This window comes from Eschscholzia californica, unplaced genomic scaffold (genome assembly GCF_041429995.1).
Source record: "Eschscholzia californica isolate CP2 unplaced genomic scaffold, dmEscCali1.0.p SCAF_1, whole genome shotgun sequence".
In the NCBI taxonomy this organism is placed as follows: Eukaryota; Viridiplantae; Streptophyta; class Magnoliopsida; order Ranunculales; family Papaveraceae; genus Eschscholzia; species Eschscholzia californica.
This window is the reverse complement of record NW_028238198.1, coordinates 33189475-33197406: the sequence shown is the minus strand read 5'-3', so window position 1 is coordinate 33197406 and position 7932 is coordinate 33189475. Positions and strand designations below refer to the sequence as shown.

The 7932-nt window shown below is 38.8% G+C and overlaps 1 long non-coding RNA gene across 1 annotated transcript; it reads right to left on the bottom strand.

The window, feature by feature from the left end:
- Positions 1 to 5544: 5544 nt before the first annotated feature.
- LOC147566229 (uncharacterized) lies at positions 5545 to 6098 on the bottom strand. The gene is made up of 2 exons (XR_015237400.1): positions 5877 to 6098; positions 5545 to 5716 (listed from the first exon to the last, which is right to left on the bottom strand). It is a non-coding gene; the product is annotated as an uncharacterized LOC147566229 (long non-coding RNA).
- Positions 6099 to 7932: the final 1834 nt, after the last annotated feature.

Here is a 7932-nt window from a genome sequence, read left to right as displayed (position 1 = left end):
AGAGATATTTGATGGAGACGAGAGAGAAGAACAATGAGTTGTCCGTGAATATGTACTGGCTGCCAATGTAAATGATTCAGTGCATCTCGATATAAGGGAAAACAGTGCAGCACGTGTTCTTGATGAAGCCACATAGTAGTAACTCAAACCGACCGTTGGATCTAATAGCACACGTACAGGAGCATCATGGTGTCGTGCTCCGCCTTACACGAAATTAGCATGAAGCTGATCCCGCAAATAACCGTTTGTGCCCACCAGAATACCGAGAAATTATCCCTTACCGTCACATTGGTCGCCACGTGTCTCTCGGAAACTATTAGCTTCTTTAGTCAACTGACTTTGACTCAAACCTTGACCCGCTATAGTTTCTTCATCCGGACTCCGTATTGACTTCTGTTTTCGCCCACGAGTTTGTCTTGGAGTGTTATTTCATCCGAGCATCAAAATATCCAAATCACCAGACTACCATAATCTCCAAATGACCAAAATACCCCCATGTGTGTCTTTCTCCCGATTTTATCAGTTTTTCGCGCTCAATTCCGAAAAAGACACCTGGACAAGAGAAACAAGTATTTGATCAGAATAACTGCTCAAAAGAGACTAACTAACCCGAGTTAAGAGATTCAGATGGGACATTTTCATGTCTCATCAAACATCCCCAAACTTAGATTTTGCTAGTCCTCGAGCAAAACAGAAAAATAAAAATAAAAGTAAGCCCAGTTCACCACTTTCGTAGGGAATCACGATTTCACTTAGCACGTGCAACAAGCCGTTAAACCTCCAGGTTACCCAAGAGGACGAGTTTTGTCTCGTGAGGGTTTGCAGTGAATACACCCACAAAATCCAAAGATCAAAAACGCAAAAGGGTCTAAATATGATGTGGACTAAAAATGTTCATCCGGTAGGTTTTCGAAAGTTAATAGAAATGAAATCCAAGTCAATCAAACCATACAAACGCTAAAAATCTCTTCACTAGTAATCAAGACTCGAAGTGCACGTGACCAGCCAATATAAGTATCATTTCGATTCTGAAAAGACAAGACCTTGATTACTTCCTCAATACATTTCGCCTCGACTATTGCCTTACGGTCATACACTCAAAAATTAAAGTCACTCAAGAATGGTTCACTCTATGTGTTAGTATGAGTATGAAGGAAAACTCAGCACATGAAAAAGATGGACGACTGATCTCAAAGAAGGAAACAACCACTAATACGGATGGGGAAGCTAACCAACTCTTTTCACCTGATCTACTCTCTAACAATGCTTCCTAGAGGTCGATAGACTAAGGATGAACTAGAACTCCTGAGAACTCGACGTCTTCAAATCTTCAAGAACTACTTTGGGATAACCACTTAAACACAAACAAACACTTTTTTTTCTTTTGATTTTTCTTTTTCTTTTTTTTTTCTTTTTTTTCTTTTTTTTTCTTTTTTTTTACTTTTTTTTCCAATACGCTTCTAATAATAGAACTCAAAATACACAACATACTTTCTTAACACTTTCCTTGGGTAAAATTCTCTCCACTTTGCTTCATGCCTTATTCTCAGGGTTCTAAATGATGAGGTTCCTATCTTCCTCTAGTTGACACTGTTTTCAAGTTTCCAGACTACAAGAGAAAGGTTCCCTTCCTGATGACATCCCTAGTGGTTGTAAAATTGGAACTCAAGAGATCAAATGAGTGCTTCTTTCAATATTGCGAGGTTGAGTAGCTCTTCATTCTACTCAGAATTAGCTCAGAAGAGATCACTCAAGACAACAAGAAAAGCTCAGAATCTCACATAGGTTAAGTCTCCACTAATGATCGATTAAGTTCTCTCAGAAAAGTCAACTCTTCACCTATCTAACACTCACATGGCTAATGCACAGACAACCTCAAGACTCGAAATTCATGGAAAAACCTTCAGCAAACGGATAGTCCGACCAACTAGACTCTATAACTATTAACAAACAAAAACAACTAGACTCACATTTTGAAAAAATTTGAACCCTTTTGAATTTTTGAAATAAGGACTAAAAATTCAATCCCCTATCCCAAGCTTAAACCGAACATTGTCCTCAATGTTCTGAAGACTATGCAAAAATAAAGGGTGAAGGGAAAGATATTACCAGATTCAGATGTCCCATGCATGGGTTGCCTCCCAGAAAGCGCTAAGTTTAACGTCTTCAGCCAGACGAGACAGGTGTTTCAACAAACCTTAAGAAATAGCTCTATAAACCAATAGGCGAAACATCTGAGGATCTACCCAAAACACGAAGTGATTAGTGAATGATAGTCTCACACTTTTATAAATATGTAGCAGTGCCGGAGAGACTATCGTGATCAGATGAGAATCCCCAAACTTAGACGACAAAAAGGTCGTTAAGTTTGGCAATGGACTAGAAGAACTATAGTCCAGAGAGACAAGATGTGAGGTGATCTAGAGGACTATCAAAGACACCTGGATTCAGACTAAAAGTTTCTAAAACATGTAAGTTGGGTTCTTCTAAAGGAATAACCCGGCCATCCGACTCTAAGTCCTCAAAAGTCGATTTAGATAAACCTTCTATACTCTCTCTTATCCCGATGTAAGCAGGGTCCTTAAAGGCATCTAGATCTTCACCTAAGTCAAGTGAGCTAATGGTCTCATTCAACAAGTCAAGTAGCCATGACTCATCATCTTTGGTTGTGGATTGACTCTCAAGTTTATCCACATGAAAATGGGATGAAGGCGTCGACGTCAAAGATAACACAACCTCGACTTTTTGCTCCTCCAAAAGAGCCACAAAAGTCTCCTCAGAATTAACAATGGGTTCACACGGTGGGAGTTGTGTCTCCACGATTGACAACGTAATTGGTTCAGACACCAACCATGAGCTAGATTCCAACATGTTATCCATCTCATTAATAATACCCTCCTCATCTAAGCTCAAAAGGGCTAATAGAGTTTCTAAGGGATCTCTCGACTGAGTCGTTGGTAATCCATCTTGAACTAATAACTCTACCAAGGTCAACCCACTAAACTCATCTATGTCATCAGGATGGAGTCCCGAATTAAAAATATTCATCTCCACCGTCATATTTCCAAATGACAATCTTAAAAGACCACTTCTACAGTATATGACAACATTTGATGTAGCTAAAAATGGTCGACCTAAAATGACAGGGATTTGACTCTGAGTATCATGAATAGGTTCAGTATCTAAGATGATGAAATCTATAGGAAAGATTAACTCACCAACTTTTATCAGAACATCCTCTACTATGCCACGTGGTCGCCTGACAGACCGATCTGCCAACTGAAGAACTACAGAAGTAGGTTTTATTTCTCCTAAACCTAACTGTAAGTACACAGAGTAAGGGAGAAGGTTGACACTAGCACCTAGATCTAACAAAGCTCGTTCGATCTTATGGTCCCCTATAGTGCAAGGTAATGTAGGGCTTCCTGGATCTTTGTACTTAGGTGGGAGGTTTTGCTGGATGATGGAACTCACTTGTTGAGTTAAGAAGACCTTCTTATGCACATTCATCTTTCGCTTTCTAGTACATAGGTCCTTAAGGAACTTAGCCTAAGCTGGGATCTGTTTAATTGCATCTAGTAATGGAATATTAATGTTGACTTGTTTAAATATTTCCATTATCTCCTCGAACTGAGACTTCTTCTTTGGCTCTACGAGACGCTGAGGATACGGGGCTCTAGGAATGTAAGGCTCAGGCACTACAGGTGGTTCCTCAGACTCATGAGCCTTCTCGAGCTCATCACTAGGGATATTAGTTGGTAAGGTGGGTTGTTCAGAGTTTAATTCACTATCTTCGGGAACTCCTACCTTATTATCAACTACCCTACCACTTCTAAGGGTGGTTACTGCATTAGCCTGGTCCATCGACTGTTTACCCTTCGGGTTTGGTTCTGGTTGACTAGGAAACATCCCATGTTCTCTCTGCCTAAGGGCTTCTCTAAGTTGACCTACCTCGGTTCTTAAACTACTTACAGCCTGGTTGGTCTCTCGTACAGTCTGGTTAGTCTGTTGTATAGCCTGGTTGGTCTGTTGTGTAAACTCTATATGGGTTTTAGCTAGTTGCTTCATGGTTTCCGCTAAAGACTCATTGTTTTGAGAAGGATATTGGGTACTAGATTGACCCTGGTTTTGAGCAAAAGGATTCCTAGGAGCATTAAACCCAGGAGGGTTCATGGAACTACTAACCTGACCCTGATTTTGACCCTTGGACCAAGAAAAATTGGGGTGATCTCTCCAACGCGAAGACCAAGAGCTCAGGATTACCTTAATCGCTAGTGTTCCCTCGGACCTTTCCAATCGAACGCAGCGATTAGGGTTCATGTAATCCCTGAGTGTCATAGGTGGATTTTCATCCCTGACTTGGTTTAGATTTTCACCCATAGTGTCACTCAAAGAGAGATTGGCTAGAATATTACTTAGATGAGTTTCTCTACTAATGAAACGACCTATCTTATCACGATATCTATCGGGCATAAACTAGAGCCCAATGACCAAGGATATTCTCAACAAAGCTTTTTTTTTAAAAAAAAAAATCGAAAACCGAGGAATCACTACGAAGACCCTAGAGGAAAGCAAACACAATCAGTCTGACTCCACCAAGCAACCTAAACAGAATCTAGACAGACAAGTTGGTCAGATTTACCCTCAAAATCTAGACAGCTCCTACTTCGTTACAAAGCTTGAACTATAATCGTTATGAGGGTTACTCCGTCAAAGTAATACGGTCAAACAATTCTTGGTGACGACCAACGATGAACATTGTGATAGCCGTCCAACCTTCGGTAGCGTTGCCTCTTCTCGAGGTGACCTTTTAAAGAATTGATTGACACTTTCCTTTGAGGAATGCCCAAATAAAAATCAAGTCCATGAATTGTTTCAAAGATCCTATGAGCTCGAAACCTTAGGGGTTGATGTCTAAATCAGATTTTAGTTTTTAGGTGAGGTTTAGGATCGTGAATGTTGTTACCTATTTGGGCAAGAGAACGGTGATGAAATCCGTCTCCTATCTTTCAATTGGGTTATTGCCCTTACTAGAATGCTTATACTAAACAATTCGATCAAAGTAATTAGGCACACAAAACACACAATCACCCACTGACAGGGCCTTCGTGGGTGATTGAAACACGCATTTTTCAGTTGCTACTCATCAAGTGGCCTTGAAACACGTTCTCCTAATGGAATTAGGATGACATAGTCTGTTCTTGTGCTCCCACTCAGCTTCATGTCTATCATGTCTTTCCCATTATCTGCTTTTATAACCTCCTTTCACGATACGGTGTTTGGCGGAATCAAAGTCGGACATTCTCTACGTATTTGTCCGTTTTATTAGCCGTAAACATTGGTCATTGAGTTTAATATTCTTGTGGTATTGTTGTGATATAAAGATTTAGTTAACCGCATGCCCGTGGCGTGGGACCTTTAATCTCATTTATCTTTTCACGATACTTTCATCAAATTATATTGATGTATTGTTGGGATAATTATATTTGTGAAGGTTTAAAGTATTTGCAAAGATTTAGTTAACTGAAAAGTTGCACAAGAAGATTAAGACATTTAAGGGAGATATTTTATTTAAGATCGCCAACTCATACATCGACAAGTGCCCACATCACCCATTTACTGTAACAACTTCCATCTTTGTTATTGTTCACGAAAATAACTAGATCATTTTAGATACATTGTTGAATACATGTAGTAAGACACGCTACTGCTGCCCCTGCAAATCACCACAATTCAACGAAAAAATTTAGTGTTACAATGATATATAAAAAGTTTATTTATACAACCAGATTTTGTACAAACATTTTTCGCAATAGTGAATATATTATATAACCAACGTCACAAATGGAGAGAGTGAGAGAATAGGCAGGTTATACCTGGATCGGCGTTACCACATTTCTCAGTGCAATCATTAACACAACTTTCATCAACTGCTGAAACTTGTTGATTAAACATCCCCAACATCATGAGTACTACCATGAACAAAATAGTTGCATTCAACATCTTTCTAACAATTTTACCTTCCATATTTTCTTAAAGCAACAAACTACTGATTTTTTATTCTTTAGCTTTCTGTTCTTTTAACTTGTTTTCTTCCTAATGTTTGATGCGATGGACCTATTTATAGGATAGGAATCCTAATAGGATTGAAGTTGTTAATTGTGTGAATAAACCTTTTTCAATAAGAAAATCTCCAAGATTATGTCAATTTAAAATAAAATCCCAAAAAATTTATGAAGTCATAAATAGTAACAAAATCTCTAAGATTATGTCAATTTAAAACAAAATCCAAAAAGTTAATGAAGCCATAAATCCTCATTGATAAGATGAGAACACCTATCATTTTAAACATATTAGATGACATTCATTTCTTGGATGGGGTTCTTGGTCTTCTGTTAAACCATTAAAAAGAACAAATGAGTGTGGGAATCCAGTAAGACACCAAATGGAGTTCCCTATTGATGAAACCCTAATTCCTTTTTTGTCAGATGATTAGACTAAAATAAAGTATACAACACTTAAAGATTTTGTGCATATTATAAGACACCTACACCAAAGATTTTGGTACATTATAAGAGTTTGTGCCATATAACATAGGCAAATTACATAGGACCAAAAACGTAACGGAGTTAACAACATTGGGAGTGAAAAGTAAAACTTCACAACTTACGAGCTAAACATGTAACGGCTAAATCATGCGCCACTTGATTGTGAATCCGCAGGCAGTGGGTAACTTCCACTTGTCTTCTGGAGATGGAAGCACGTAGTCCCATAATGGCCGTGTAGATGCGCCAAGGGATTACAGGTTTAACGGTTGTGATCAAATCAATCAGAAACCTAGAATCAGTCTCTAGTATAAAATGACCTAATCTCATTTCATCTGCCAGCTTTAGTCCCAGAGAATACGCTAAGAGTTCACTCTCTTGAGTTGTAGTCGGCGATTCTCTTCTAGATCTTTGTGCGATGATGTTGCCGCAGAAGTCTCTTGCCACCGCTGCATCTGATTCCTCTGTACCTCTGAATGAACCATCACAATTTAGTGTTATTATATCCCTTGGAGGTGGGATCCAATTTTCTATCTGCAAAGAAGGGAGAGTTAGTGATGAAGAAGGGTTAGGGTTTAGATACCTTAGAGGTTCCTTTGTCAGACACCAACACCGAGGGATATCCACTGGATTTTAATTGAAGATTTGATCATTTCATATTTTCCACCAAGACCAAAGCAAGTAAGTAGCCATCCAATTATTTCCAACATCTGAGTCATTCATGATCAATTCTTTCAAAGTTCCTATTAGATCTGAAGTGAGATTTTGAAGTGCAGGAATGTTGACATGTTGGAGTAGTCGTTGGAAGGTGTTGCAGTCCCCAAAGAGATGGAATCTCGTTGCAACCTCTTGCCGATCACACATCTTGCGAAGATTAGGTATATTTTGTACCCTTTTGCTTATGTTGCTAAGATTAGCTAATTCATCATGTATAAGCTTCGAAATGAATATTTGTATGTTGGGATCCATATGCTTTTGTTTCCAAAATTTCGTCCAAGGGAAAGATTGGGCTTCCTCTCTTGTGACTGGAGTAGCCTTGATTTCTTTATAGTAGGATTTAGGAGAGAATTTGCCACTCTCCACACACGACCTGATTAGTCTATCTCTTTGTGGTTTTTATGGTAACCTAATGTTTGTGATGGCTTGCACTGTTGTAGAGTTGAAATAATCTGTTAGTAAGTTGGTGTTCCATCTATATGTTGAGTTTTCTATTGTAATAAGATCAACTACCCAGTAAATATTTGGGGGTAAGTCTTGGGTTGGCTGGGGTAAATGTCCAGGTAATAAGGGATCCATGGATCATGATTGATTTTAACAGTAGTGTTGTCTCCTATGATCCATATGACATTGTTTTACATAGTGTCCCTAGTTGTGTTGTCTCTTATGA